At 44.1% G+C, this 16,294-nt stretch overlaps 1 pseudogene; it reads right to left on the minus strand.

The window, feature by feature from the left end:
• Positions 1-14,823: 14,823 nt before the first annotated feature.
• Positions 14,824-14,942, minus strand: LOC124799895 (annotated as a pseudogene).
• Positions 14,943-16,294: the final 1,352 nt, after the last annotated feature.

Here is a 16,294-nt window from a genome sequence, read left to right on the forward strand (position 1 = left end):
AATGCACTAAGCAGATTCAGAAGGATGTAGGTTGCAGTAGGTACTGGGAGATGAAGGAGCTTGCACAGGATAGATTAGCATGGAGAGCTGCATCAAACCAGTCTCAGGACTGAAGACCACTACAACAACAGATATCGCCGACACATATACCAATATTTTTTGGAAAAATTAATATTATATGATATTTTATCAGCAGTTCTAGTTCGAACCCGCGTCCGGCCGTCCAGGTTTAGGTTTTCCACGATTTGCCTAAATCGCTCCAAGCAAATGCCGGTATGGTTCCTTTGAAAGGGCACGGCCTATTTCCTCCCCCATCCTTGACAACTTGAGCTTGTGCTCCATCTCTAATGACCTCGATGTCGACGGGACGTTAAACCCAATCTTCCTTCCTTCCTTCCTTCCTTCCTTCTCACAGAACTGCTGGAGCGGGAGTCCTACTCGCACTTGTTCGGTTTTTGTCGTGTCATGTAGACAGTCCACGGTTTGGGATATTTTCAGGCCCGTGTTTCTTTCGTGACGCGTTTACGTGTTTACCGGCGCAGCGCACAGGCGGTAGCACCCACTGCCGTTGTCAAGACGACGGTATTAAGAGCGGCGCCGGCTGGTGTGATGAGGGCAACACTCCGTCAGGTCCAGTGGTGCTTGGGAAAGGCGGCGGCCGGTCGCGCGTCACATCGAGCAGCGCCGCCGAGTCGAGTGAATCGCCACGCCACATCACGCCACGCCGGGCGAGCCCAGGCAGCGGCGGTGATGGGCACTTCTCCCAAATGAGGGCCCTGGCCGTGACAGCTGGCCGAGTGGTTGGGGCCGCCGCGCAGCGCACACACACGACAGCACGGCCTCTCTCTCGCACAAACGGGCGTGTTGCACGCGTCACTCTGGGTCGCCATCATCCGATCGTTTCGATGCTCAGCTGTAGTCGTTTGAGCCGGCTCTCATGTTCCCCATCCTGATGAAAGAAGAAAAAAGAATTCACAAAACGTGATGCTAGAAGACGATAGTGGGGATCGCATGATTCATAATTGGTGAATTATACGTGCAGCATTTTACTTGTCTCACATAAGTTCATCTTTGGGAATTGAAGGCACACGGAACGAATGGAAAGTGCGCCCAACATTCCTGGAAACTACCTCATCGCTAAGTCACAAGCTACATGCACCCTAAGAGCCCTCGCCCACCAAAACCTCTCTATATCCCAAGAGTGAGGTGTTGTGCCCCCTCCCCCCCCCCCCTCTGTACTAGCCGTGTCAACGCCGCCATCTTGCTGCCAGAAGAGGAACGCCGCAAGTGGTTGACATAACGCTCTACGTTATGTCCTCTTACTAGTTCTAGTTGTTTTGCACTGTAATTTCAAAAGTCTTACACTCTAAAAAAAATTACAATTTCAGAAAAAATTGATGATTTTATTCAAAAGAAAGAACTTCACAAATTGAAGAAGTCAGAAAGCGCTGGTCCACCATTGGCCCTTATGCAAGCACTTATTGGCTTGGCATTGATTGACAGAGTTGTCCTGAGGGATATTGTGCCAAAATCTGTTCAACTGGCACGTTAGGTCGTCGGAATCCCGAACTGGTTGGAGGGCCCTGCCCATAATGCTCCAAACGTCGTCAATTGTGGAGAGATGCGGCGCTCAGAATTGCATGCCATGAAGGGCAACAAAACTGGTCGTAGAATAGCGTCGACGTATCGCTGTGTTGTAAGGGTGCCGCGGATGGCTATCGAAAGGCTGCTGCTATGAAATGAAATTGCATCCCAGACCATCACCCCTGATTCCGAGCTGTACGGCGGATGACAGTCGGGTTGGTAACCCACCACTGTCCGCGGCGTCTCCAGACATGTCTTCGGCCTGAAAACTCATTGGCTGCAGTTGAACTGTCTTCAGTGACGAGTGCCGCTTCGAACTGCACCCCAATGACACGGAGACGCCTCAGACAACAGTCACTTACAATTCAGCAGGATAATACCGGTATGCACACGGCTAGAGTTTCTACCGCTTGTCTTCGTGATTGCCAATCCCTGTCTTGGCCAGCAAGGTCGCCGGACCTCTGCTCAACTTAGAAAGTTTGGAGCATTATGGGCAGGGCCCTCCAGCCACCTCGTCATTTTGGCGACGTACTGTGCCAATTCGACAGAATCTGGCACGATATCCCTCTGGAGGACATCCAGTAACCCAGTCAATCAATGGCGAGCCGAATAACTGCTTGCATAAAGACCAGAGTTGGATTAACGTGATATTGACTTCGTCAATTTGTGAAGCTCTTTCTCTTGAATAAAATCATCCAATTTTTCTGAAATTTTAATCATTTCTTTGTCTGTACATGTGCATCATGTCTACCGATTTCCATCCCCTTCGCATAATTCCTTCGTAGTTGTTATAACATAAGCTATTTTATGATGCTTACTCTGTCCTTTTAACTGCACCTTGCTTAATATACCTTTTTATAATGCTCACTTATCTTACACTTGGCAATAATGACAATGGTATGCAGAATTATGATTATAAAGATATTCGCTTGAATGCTTTGAAGAGAGGCTATGAGAGGAGAGGCTATGTACAACTTACGTCACCTGCATACTCCAGGCCTTTTAGTCAGTACGACAACGCATCTTATGTACATCACATGTACAATACGCTGATCCACGAGTATAAACTATGTTTTATATTCATTTAAAATTATGTTTGTCTAGTGGAAGACACGATTTTTAAATTTTTTTGCAATTTCGTTTTCATGTTTTTTATTGTAGCGTCTGAAGATGCGGTCATGATTAAAAATTATGTGACTGCACCCAACTAAAAATAAAAAGTGAACATTCCATATCGTAAAAATTTTGACGTTACAGTCCTTGTTCGAGAAATTCCAGTCCTCTTCATCAGTACCACGTAAGAGACCTCGGTTCTTCTTCTGCGCAAGTTTTGGAGTTCGGGCAGGAGGAATTAGAGGACCTTCCCTCGATCTGTTTTGGGCGCAAAATTCACTGGGCACGAATTACGGGACACCGGCGTTTGTGTTTGTTGACATACGAGTACGACGATTCCGCTGAGGATTTGATGACCGGGGAGGGGGGGGGGGGGTGTGTGGAGTGGGGGTACCCTCTGTTTCCAAACCCTGTTGACACAGGGGAAAAAAAGCTTAAAACAGCTTAAGCTCTTTAGAGGTCTAGAACTGTTGCCAGGCGGTCATGCTGAAATGTAGCCAGATTGTGGTGGTTACCTGCGAAAGGAACGACTGGACCAGAAAAACTGGATGTCATTAACCGTGCATCGGTGGCGAAATGGGGCACAATGAAAATCAGAAACGATTTATTGCAACAATTAGGTACACCTTCCACCTACTTCTCTACATAGTCGCCGCTCCAACTTCAAGTGTTGTCGTAGTGTTGTATCAACTTTTAAATATCCTCGTCGTAGAAAGCAGCCGCCTGTTATCAGCACTGGTCTGCAGCTCGTTGCCTGTGGAAAAATTTTGTCTTCATAGCCAGCGGTTCTTGTGAGCAGAGATGAGACTCAATGGGAGCCAATTACGGATTGTGTTGTGGGTGATCAAACACTTCTCATAGGAAACGCTGCAGGAGCGTCTTCATTGCCCCTGCAGTGTGCGACCGAGAATTGACATGAAGAAGAAACTGCTCGACAGTTGTGTTTTGTACGCTGCATGGCACAGGCGAAATCTCTAACCAGGCCCTCATACTTGGCGGGAGACGCTATTCCCTACGCATCCTTACGTGCTCATTGTTCACTCAAAACTGAAATGAGCGACGCGACACGATCGACGTGCATACTAGGGACACTGCCCAACACATCTGTGCAAAGCTTCACCGTATTTTCCCAGTGGTTTCCATTTCGGGACCGATCGGAACTTACTTTCTGGACAACCCTCGTGTTGTTATTAGCGGAAATGCCCCAAAACCGGAACCCCATTTTATTTTCGATAATGAAAAATAAACAGTAAGAAATTATACTCCAAAAGCGTGTCGTATTTACTGTATAATGTTTTGCACCGTTTATGTTTTGCTCTTGGACAATATAACGAATATTTTCAAAAATTATGCACTTAGCGAGTTTGAAAAATAGTTGAGAAAATCGGACCTCTTGTCAAAATAATCGAAATAAGGCAAAACATAATTAGAAAAAAGAAAAAATATGGATGTAAGCTAACGTCTTCCAGAAGGTTACAGAATTTCTGTGTTTTCTTTGCTGAACCCAAGAACCCTGCCAGAATATGCCCCTATGGGCTTTATTTCTGACAGTTTACTTCTGTGACGTTTTAAAAAAAGACCGGCCGCTTTCTCAGCAATTTCATCTTAGAAAGAGTGTTCAGTGTCATTCCTCTTTGCCAGTTACATAGCCATTCTTCACAAGTTGTTACGAATAAGTCAAAGAAGAAGCTTCTATATCAAGACAATATTAAACCAGCGCTTCTTCAAGATCTTTATCCAAAATTATAGATCTGCATGGTTTTATTTTTACTATTTCTTCGGGCGTAAGGCACTTCTTGTTGGACAACTTCATAAGTGTTGTTTTTGGGACATTAAACTGTTTACTGGACTTCTTCCAACCCGTCTTCTTATTCTGACCTTCCACTGATGGTGTGTTTCATTTTAGACGGACGTCACCTTCTTTGATCAACTCTCCCCACTGTTCTCTTGGAATCTGCAAAATAACTGCAAGATAGCAACAGTGTATAGTGATGCAGGCAGACTTTAAACTTGAAACAATAAAGGGTCCGGTTTAGGTAACTGAATAGGTATCAGTTTACGAACTAGACACTACATTTTGTTAATAGAATAAATTTTTAACCAAACACCTAGTCGCAAATAAAATAGTTCATTCATCTATATTATCTTCAGATCTTACCATTATTGAAAGACTTATCTGCCAATAAGTAGTAGAAACAACAAGAAATCTAGCACGATGAAAAAAATCTTTCCATTGTCAAAACGTATAATGGCGAACTGATATGTAACACGTTAAGCGGGCTACTTGCACACCCGTGAACTCAGCATTAGAAGACTGAACTACCATACTATTTGCACTTGGCCCCACTAGACTTCAGGAGTTCGGTGTGTGCAGAGTCAAGAGATTAGGGTGTATGCATTGTGGGGGAGAGTGGGGGCGGATCAATTTTGAGCCACTTAAATGTATATTTATTGTTCCAGTAAATATGGACGAAAATAACTTAATGGGTAGTGGTCTGACACCATACTTTGAATGGTTCATGAGGTATATAACCCTCTGTCGAGGCACAAACAATGCAAGAATGCTCTTACAAAAGTGCAACTGAAACAAGTTATGGTCTATTATGCACGTTTTGGATTTCAGCAAAGCATTCGACACTATCGACTTTAATATCTTGCCTGTTAAACTCTAAAGTCAAAACTTTTCGTCAGGTGCATTACAGTGGTTCCACTCATACCTTACATAATGCCGACAGTGTGTAATGATTGGTACAAAGAGGTCAAAATGGAAGAATGCAGTATCAAGGGTCCCGCAAGGATCAGTATGGGACTTTTCTCATTATATGTAAATGATGTATCGACTTTTACGTAACATTGAAAATATCATTTATACGCTGACAACCTTCACTTTTACCTAAGTGCAAGCCCAACAAACCTGCGCACAGCCATTCAGAGTACAAATGCTGACTTGCTTGCTTTATCAGAGAGAGTACACATGTAGGATTGAAACTTAACTCTAAATCGGATGCAATCTTAGTCATCCACAAAATGATTACTATCCCTCAGTTCAGAGAAGGTCGTACACCCTTCATCCTAAAGATAAGTAACATCATCTTCTTCTGCAAAGAATTGGGGATAATACTGGACCATCACTTAGACTGGACTGAACACACAACTGTAGTCTGCTAGATGGTGTCAGTGTTGCTTCATTACCTACAGAAATATAAGGAAGTATTTCTTCTCGAGCTTAAAAAGGTACTCGTAGCGTCACTAATACTCCCAATCCTTGATTATGGTAATTCTATTCTTCAAGGACTTCACGTCGGCTGGAACTGGCGATGAATGCTTGTGTGTGATACCTTTGTGATGAACGTTATCACTCCTGCCCAAGAATAGTTATCATGGCTTCTTGCCAATAAGCGTAGAGATTATCATAGCCTGCATTTGCCCTACCGTCTTCTCAATGATTGCTCTCCTATCTATTTATCTACAGCCCTCACTTTACTGTCTGAAGAACACAGCACAAATACTCGTTCTCAACAAAGTAAAATCTCTCTCTACCACAACACAACACTGCCATATTCGACTTCGTAGAATATTAGATAGCCGCGCGGAATTAGCCGAGCGGTCTAGGGCGCTGCAGTCATGGACTGTGCGGCTGGTCCCGGAGGAAGTTCAAGTCCTCCCTCGGGCATGGGTGTGTGTGTTTGTCCTTAGGATAATTTAAGTTAAATAGTGTGTAAGCTTAGGGACTGATGATCTTAGTAGTTAAGTCCCATAAGATTTCACACACACAATATTAGATAAATTAAAATCCTTTACAACTTCAAAACACAGCTCATGGCCCACTTTACATCACAAAGTTATCTCTTTTGCAGTTTACTTTCGTCAACCCTCACTCCCTCACCACTTCTTCTTTCCCTTGTCTACAGAGTTCTCTAGTGACATTATCTCCTTTTCTAAGAACCATTGTAGCTTTCATTTAAACTTCTCCCCTTGCATCATCCCTTCCACTACTTCTGATACCACACGACACATAAAAAGTGCTAAGCTATTCAATATGATTCTTAATGCCTCCATTATCTCATTATTATTATGTTACTGTTATTATTATTATTTTCTTTTATTACTTTTTATTAATAATGCAGATTATTGTTGTTGAGTTTGCTATGTAATAACTAATTAATATAATTCTTAATTCACCCATTATTTCATCATTATTGGTGCCATTATTATTATTGTTATTGCTGTGGCCAATTACTACTTTTATTAACAATACAGACTGTTATTACGAGATTATCATGCAATATTTTTGCCGTGTGTCTTGTTCCCGGTCAGAAGTAACAGAGGGCTTTTGGGCTCTAATCTGGTGCAAAAAACCATTGAGGCTAAGCTTTACTCGATCAGATTTGCCACTGACATGCACTGAGCGTCGCTTATCACGGTGCAAGACCCTTACTACGGTCCAGATGTACGGACATCAATTGTGCGGAAGGAAACGGACGGAAGGGTGGCCCCCACGTGTGAACGGTAATCGTGTGGCCTCATAAACAATAATAAATTACTAAGCAGTAACGGGAACTATCAACTACTGTAATGTAACACAGGTTGTAAATCACGTACATTACTGACTGATAAGTCAAATAATAACGCACAGAATAAAGACTGAATCAAGTAACTCGATAGGAGAAAATGAGTGTAGATATTAATATAAATTTATAACAATCGTGGATTATTGGGAAATAAGGGAAAGAAAACATTGTAACTGAATTTTAGTCACAAAATTAATCTGATAGTGATGACTGCGTTGGAGGATTAATGAGTAAAATAATGAAAACCTCAAAGTGCAAAGTCATGGCCAAGAGGTCGCTGACCGAGTGATGTGACGCAGTGGCTAGCACACTGGACTCATATTCGGGTGAACGACGGTTCAAGCCCGCGTCCAGCCATCCTAATTTAGGTTTTCCGTCATTTCCCTAAATCACTTTAGGCAAGTGCCTGGATGGTTCCTTCCAAATGGCACGACTGATTTCCTTCTCTATCCTTCCCTAACCCGAGCTTGTGCTCCTTCCCCAATGACCTCGCTGTCGACGGGACGTTAAATACCAATCCCCATCTCCACATTCTCCTCCTCCTCCTCCTCCTCCTCCAATAGCTCACCGTAAAGGTGAAAGATAAATTAATATGGGAAAAGCACCTATCATCCAGTACGGTTTTCGTACGCCACTACGCTGCGAAACTTAAACATAAGTGAATGAGACGAGAGGAGGCGAGGTCGTAGGTGGCGATGGACTCTGGCATGGTGCGGCCCATGTGCCTTCCAAAATGCTAAAGCTGAATGTCGAAGCTCGAACGCTGAACCTCCACCCCCGTCTCTCGAACTAATGCCCAACGTCTGAAACTGGATTGCCGAGAACTCGTGCTCTCCATCCCTTCACGGAATGAACCCACGTAAAACTGCAGTTGAAGCCAATCCCAGTCTGCGTCCTTTATTCTCCCAACCAGAAATCTTCTAACAACTTAATTCTAGAATGTTTGGCGCCATTTTGTGGCAGACTGCGAATGTCGACCTTTGATAAATCGCTGCTCCCAAAAGTTGCGAGCGCCGACCAACAAAAAAACCGTCCCTCCATATCTTTCTGTAAATTTTCTTTAGCTCTTTTCCTTCCCAGGTGCACAGCACTGTGCAGGATGTCAAGAGTCTTTGGCGAAATTCCGTATTCATATCCGCCACTGCGGCAATATCTGGGGGCCATCAATAAACTCACAACCCTCAGGAGCCGTCGTCTGCGAGCGTTGCAGGTGAGGCTAATAAGCAATAAATAAATTAAATCTTTTTCCAATCTATAGCGGTGTGGTACAACAACCAGTAGTAACAGTATGAAAGAACAAACGATCTTGGCTGCAAAATTGGATTTATTATTTTACTTACCCTCCAATGTGCCGTTTCGTCTCATACAAGGCATCTTCAGATTGGCTGACAAAATATGATGTTAAGCCAGCCAATCTGAAGATGTCTTGTATAATGCGACACGTGTCACTGAGGGGTATGTAAAATAATCAAGTTTTGCGACCAACACTGTCTGTTCTTTCATAAATAAATAACTACTGTTTACAGTTGGTCCGATTAGAGTTCAGGAGAAAGCAGAGCCAAGAGACCAGGAGGTCCGCTTTGGGCAGGAGTCAAGCGTAGGGTACCTGTGCACTGATGTGACAAAAGTCATGTGATACCTTCTAATATCGTATAGGATCTCTTTTTCCCCGGCGTAATGGATCAGCTCCACGCGGCACGGACTCAAAAAGACGTTGGAAGTCCCGTGCAGAAATACTAAGCCATGGTGCCTCTATAGTCGTCGATAGTTGCGAAAGTGTTGGCAGTACAGGATTTTGTGCACGAAATGATCTGTCGGTTATGGCCTATAAATTTTAGCTGGGATGTATGTAGGGCGATCAGGAACTGTCCAGAACGTCCTGCAAACCAACCGTGAACAACTGTGGCTCTGTGACGTGGTCCATTATCATCCATAAAAATTCCATCATTGTTTTGGAACAAGAAGTCCATGAATGGCTGTAAATGGTCTCCAAGAACCCAAACATAGCCATTTCCACTCAATGGTAGGTTCAGTTGGACCAGAGGACTCACCCCATTCCACGTAAATACAGCCAACACCATTATGGAGCCACCACCAACTTGCACAGTGCCTTGTTGATATCCTGGCTCCATCACTTCATGAGGTTTGTACCACACTCGAACCCCAGTATCAGTTCTTACCAACTGAAATCGTGACTCATCTAATCAGATCACTGTTTTTCAGTCGTCTAAGGTCCAACTGATATAATCACGAACCCAGAAGATGCGATGTACTGTTAGCAAAGGCATTCGAGTCGGTCACCTACGGCCATTGCCCATTGTTGTTTTTGTTGTGGTCTTCAGTCCAGAGACTGGTTTGATGCAGCTCTCCATGCTACTCTATCCTGTGCAAGCTTCTTCATCTCCCAGTACCTACTGCAACCTACAGCCTTCTGAATCTGTTTAGTGAATTCATCTCTTGGTCTCCCTCTACGATTTTTACCCTCCACGCTGCCCTCCAATACTAAATTGGTGATCTCTTGATGCCTCATAACATGTCCTACCAACCGATCCCTTCTTCTAGTCAAGTTGTCCCGCAAACTTCTCTTCTCCCCAATCCTATTCAATACCTCCTCATTAGTTATGTGATCTACCCATCTAATCTTCAGCATTCTTCTGTAGCACCACATTTCGAAAGCTTCTATTCTCTTCTTGTCCAAACAATTTATCGTCCACGTTACACATCCATACACGGCTACACTCCACACAAATACTTTCAGAAAAGACTTTCTGACACTTAAATCTATACTCGATGTTAACAAATTTCTCTTCTTCAGAAACGCTTCCCCTGCCATTGCCAGTATGCATTTTACATCCTCTCTACTTCGACCATCGTGAGTTACTTTGTTCCCCAAACAGCAAAACTCATTTACTACTTTAAGCGTCTCATTTCCTAATCTAATTCCCGCAGCATCACCCGATTTAATTCGACTACATTCCATTATCCTCTTTTTGCTTTTGTTGATGTTCATCTCATATCCTCATTGCCCATTAATGCCAGGTTTTGCCACACTGTCCTAAGGGATACGTTTGTTGTACACCCTATATTGATTTCGGCGGCTGTTTTATTCAGTGTTGCTTTTCTGTTAGCACTGACAGTTCAACACAAACGACGCAGCTATCAGTCTTTAAGTGAAGGCCGTCGGCCATTGCGTCGTCTAAGGTGAGAGGTAATGCCTGAAATGATATTGTCGGCACTCCCTTGATACTGTGGATCGCGGAACATTGAATTCCGACAAGATTTCCGAAATGGAATACCCTATGCGTCTAGTCCCAACTACCATTTCGCGTTCAAAGTCTGTTAATTCCCGTTGTGCGGCCTAAATCACATAGGAAACCTTCTCACCTGAATCACGTGAGTACAGGCGACAGCTCCGTCAATGCACTGGCCGTTTATACCTCGTATACGCGTTACTACCGCCGTCTCGCTCTCTCTCTCTCTCTCTCTCTCTCTCTCTCTCTCTCTGTGTGTGTGTGTGTGTGTGTGTGTGTGTGTGTGTGTATACACATCGCTATCCCATGACTGTCGTCATCTCACAGTTTTTTTTAATGTTCTAGTAGACATAGACGAAAATCACTTGCTGAGGAATGGTATGAGACTCCAGCTAGAACGGTTCGTGGGGTGCACGAATCTCTGCCGAAGCAGGAGTTTACCTATCACTCTATCTTTCAACAGTGTGCCCGCGTCGGCTGGAACAAGAGCCGCTATCACAATGTAACGTGACGAGTTTGGGGTACAGTTGATCCTGTTCTATTCCAGTGCGCAACTGGAGAGAGTGCTCGGCAGGAAAGCGCGGTGGTGTAGCTCGCCGCTGGGTCCTGCATACAGCAGCATGCTCCGGGGCTGGTGGGGTAGGCAGCTTCCAGGGCGGAGCAACGCGATATCCGTGGGAGCCTGCGTCGTCCCAGCCCGCTCATTATGGCAGACTCTCATTACACGCTCTGCAGGGCGGCGCTCGTGAGCCGATCTGGGGGTTCCCCGCGCTCAGAGCTGCCACCCCAGGCGCGTCTGCCGCAGAGTGCGGCCGGAATCAGCGCGCGGGGATCAGAACAGGAAAAAAAGAATCGAAAAATAGTGCGGCCAGCTGCGGCTATGTGTGTGAGAGGAAGAGAGGGAGAAAGAGAGAGAGAGAGAGAGAGAGAGAGAGAGAGAGAGATAAAAAAGGTATTGCCTCGCCCCGCGATGAATATTTATCAGCGGTAACAGTTGCATGTGAGCATGCAGCTGCGCCCCGCCGCGCAATTAGCCTTTACCCGTATTTCAATTAGTGACCTCGCGTAATTAAGCTGTCCGTATTACACATTCGGACCGAAGGTTAGTTCGTAAAGCTAGGAGCTCTAACAGTCATGCGGGGGTGTTTACTCGACAACGTAACTCCCGGTTACCGCCAGAACGAGACGCGAGGGCACAAGAGGTGTTGTCTGAATTTCGGCTGATGAGCTTATGATACTAGCGCGTAATTGTGCTTCGTGTTTAGTATCTTTACTCTCCCCTTCGTAATACATGACACAAATTCATTACTTATTTGCAAATACAGGGTGTTTATAAATTATTTATACAAAAGTATTTTCAATCGCGAAAAGGGTAAATAACTTGCAGAAGTTTCCAGAATGAGATTTTCACTCTGCAGCGGAGTGTGCGCTGATATGAAACTCCCTGACACATTAAAACAGTGCGCCGGACCGAGACTCGAATAGGCAAAGGTCCCGAGTTCGAGTCTCGGCCCGGCACACAGTTTTAATCTGCCAGGAAGTTTCAACTTACTGAAGTGTTTGATACAGCCCTGAATGCAGTATATCGTCAAGTTTTATTAGCGCCTAACACTGTTAGTTCCCGACGTTCCCATTAGGTTGCTTCGGTGAATGAGTTATTCCAACAGTCATTAGGGATCATAATGGTGTAGAGTGTACGTAGTGTTGTTTGTGTTTTCATGAATCCAAATCCGCTGCAACAGTTCAGAGACAGTTCAAGAATAGATATCGCAAGCCACCACACCAGAGACAAACTATTGGTAATTGGTAAAACGTTTCGCCAAAACCGGTTGTGTGTCACGTAGGACACAGGGTTAGAGTCGGCCAGCAGTCTCTGAGGAGTTGGAACAAATTCGGCAATCTTACATTTTCAGTCAAGGTAAATCAACGAGACGTTCCAGTTTAGAACTGAATATGCCTAGTGCTACAGTGTGGAGGGTATTACAGAAAAGATGTTTAGAACAACAGTTGACCCTAAATAACGAAAAGTGTGAGGTCATCCACATGAGTGCTAAAAGGAATCCGTTAAACTTCGGTTACACGATAAATCAGTCAAATATAAAGGCCATAAATTCAACTAAACACCTAGAAACTACAATTACAAACAACTTAAATTGGAAGGAACACGCATAAAATGTTGTGGGGAAGGCTAACCAAAGACTGCGTTTTATTGACAGGACACTTAGAAAATGTAACAGATCTACTAAGGAGACTACCTACACTACGCTTGTCCGTCCTCTTTTAGAATACTGCTGCACGGTGTGGGATCCTGTCCAGATAGGATTGACAGAGTACATTGAAAAAGTTCAAAGAAGGGCAGCACGTTTTGTATTATGGCGAAATGTCAGAGAGAGTGTCACTGAAATGATACAGGATTTGGGCTGGGCATCTTTAAAAAAAAGGCGTTTTTGGTTGCGACGGAATATTCTCACGGAATTCCAATCACCAGTTTTCTCCTCCGAATGCGAAAATATTTTGTTCACACCGATCTACATGGGAGAAACGATCATCATGATAAAATTAGGGAAATCAGAGCTCGTACGGAAAGATATAGGTGTTCGGTCTTCCCGCGAGCTATACCAGATTGGAATAACAGAGAATTGTGAAGGTGGTTCGATGAACCCTCCGCCAGGCACTTAAATGTGATTTGCAGGTATCCATGTAGATGTAGATGCAGTGTTTCCAGCCAAGTGGGAAGTGCTTGCTGAAGGATTCCAAGCACCCCACATAACGTAATTGTCATGCATTTCCTTCTTTGTGGTTCAAATGGTTCAAATGGCTCTGAGCACTATGGTACTTAACTTCTGAGGTCATGTGTCCCCTAGAACTTAGAACTACTTAAGCCTAACTAACCTAAGGACATCACACACATCCATGGCCGAGGTAGAATTCGAACCTGCGACCGTAGCGGTCGCGCGGTTCCAGACTGTAGCGCCTAGAACGGATAGGCCACCGCGGCCGGCCCTTTTTTGTGACAATACCCGGTTGTACACTGCAGGCGCAACAGCGACGATCCTTCAGCGTTTTCGATGGGGAGTGTTTGATCACCTACCATACAGCCCGGTCTTGGTTCCCTCTGATTTTCATCTCTTCGCTCACATAAACCGCTGGCTGTGACAGCATTTTGGCACAGACAGCAAGCTGTAGACCAGGGTAGGCAACTGGAGAAAGGCACTTTCTATGGCGATGGTACTGGAGAGATGAACCACCCTACCATAAGTGTCTAAGGAGGAGGAGGAGGAGGAGATAACTGTTAAACGTCCCGTCGACAACGAGGTCATTAGAGTCGGAGCACAAGCTCGGGTTATGGAAGGCTGCCGAAGGAAATCGGCGGTGCCCTTTGAAAGGAACCATCCCGGTATTTGCCTGAACCCATTTAGGGAAATCACGGAAAACCTAAATCTGGATGGCCAGACAAGAGTTTGAACCGTCGTCCTGCCGAATGGGAGTCCAGTGTGCTAACCACTGCACCACCGTGCTCGGAGACACGTGTCTATGTCGTTGCGGCAACTATGTAGCGCACTGGCTGGAAGGTGTGGCTAAATGTTACAAATATAACATTTTTGATTTGTCCATTTCGCGACCGATTGGAGGTCGAAGCAAATAGCCCTCGTCTTTATAGTTGTTACTGATATTTAAGTTTATCATTATTTACATGTGTAAATTTGTTGAAAAAATGTATTGAAGTCTGATAACCTAAGATGCTAAGATTTACTACATGTTTTTGTTAAAAACTCTATGGGCCATACTGTTTCGTATTTAAATTAGTGGCTTAAACTATATGTTGTGCATGGTGTTTATAGTAGAATACATACTGCAAAAGCTCAGAAGGGTGCAGCAGTGTTTCGTGTAACTAAAAGGTTGCCACTGAACATATTACTGATGCTTGTAACTAATTGCCGTTGCTACGCATTAATAGGCTGAATGACTCATGTGGCATATTTAAATATACAGGACTGAGTATATGGAAGGCAGTTAGCTTGCAGTACGAATTTATCATTTGTATATTCGTCCTTGTTGTCCTGTGACTGCGACAATGCAAGACACACAAACAAAACAAAACAAAACATCCTCCGAACAGGCCTTTAAGGACCAACGTTACCAATGCGTAAACCTCGGCCCTAAGGTGTCACAAGATGCGGACACGGAGGGGCGTGTCTCAGCACACCGCTCTCCCAGCCGTTGTCAGTTTTTGCGACTGGTGTCGCTATTTCTCAGTCAAATAATTCCTCAATTGGCCTCACAGGGGCTGAGCGCATCTCGCTAGCCAACAGCACTCGGTAGACCCAGACGGTGACGCATCCAAGTGCTAGTCAAGCCCGACAGCGCTTAACTTTGGTGACCTGATGGGAACTGGTGTTACCACTGCGGCAGTACCGTTAGCTGGTACAAGGAATATGTCTTTGCCGTAATATTCATTACAAAAGTATGGCAGCAAAACTTTTACACTATGGAGTAATTTGCGAGTTTTTTGTAAAAATGTATGCCAAAATGGATTTTAATTTAACACTCAGAATGCTTGCATGGTTTTCAGTCACAACTAATAGCAGTGACAACACTACTTTCTATGGTACGTGTCGTTTCTGACTGAGGAGACCTCAAGTCTACTGCATTCGTGGGCAAGAAAAGAAGATGGGGCACATGCTAGGCAGTAACACTGCAGTGGTTTTCTAGAGAGCTATTGAAGATGCAGTTCGAGAGGACAAGACTCAAACTTTGTTTTACAATGGATCAGAATGTTGAAGAGATCTGACAATCATAACTGAAGTCATAACGTCCACTGGCCTCCGTGACCACGTCCATAGCATAGAAAAACATGCACCGCCGAGGTAACTTTCCTTTTAATTTCACTGGATAAGCGGTCACCACTCGTTTTAGGTAATCTAACAGCCGTTATCTACGAATGACCACGAAGCACAAGTTGTCAACTGGTTAAGTTTCGCTGCACACGTAACTGTAGCGTGTCATAGAAATTTATTAACTGTGTCAGAGTAAATTTTCAAAGGATAACTCCAATGAGCCAGTTATCCAATAAAACAGAAAAGTGACGTAGATGGCTTTTGTCTTTGCATGAGATCTGACGAAATTTATGGCAATATGAGAAAGAGTTTTCCAATTATTGGCAACCATTAGTCAACACTACGTAGGAATGCTTCCAGACAGAAACGTTCTTGAGGAGCGTGTGTCTGTTATGCGGGAAAGTAGGCATTACGTGACAGCTACTGAAGTTGCTAACAAATAATTAGATTGACGAGAGAAAGAATCCAAACTTGGCAATCAGCTTCATAGATGCATCTATAGGACATGTTTGCAGAACTTTAGAGGAAAGTAAGACACTTTTCTGATCTCTGATGTGAGGCACTTCTTCGTCTACTGGGAGATGCAAGACTTTTATTGTGTGCATCAGCAATGACTATCAGAGTCCTCACATATTGACACAGAACCCATTCCAGCCACTGCATGCGCAATTGTAGTACGTGGTGTAAAGAATATTGTGTCAAAAACGTTCTTGAAAGGGTAACTCTAATGAGGCATTGCAAGCAGCAGAGACTTTTTCTATTTTAATAGCAAAATAGCTTATAATGGGAGTAGGAAAGAGGGTGTAAAATGCAGAAAAGCATTTTTGTAAAAGAGAAATAAGTTAACACTGAAATGGAAATTCGAAAGAATTTGCTAAAGGGTAGTTATAAAAGGGAACGAACCATGGACAATAAACAGTACAGACAAAAACTGAAT

Source organism: Schistocerca piceifrons, chromosome 5 (genome assembly GCF_021461385.2).
Source record: "Schistocerca piceifrons isolate TAMUIC-IGC-003096 chromosome 5, iqSchPice1.1, whole genome shotgun sequence".
NCBI classification, from domain to species: Eukaryota; Metazoa; Arthropoda; class Insecta; order Orthoptera; family Acrididae; genus Schistocerca; species Schistocerca piceifrons.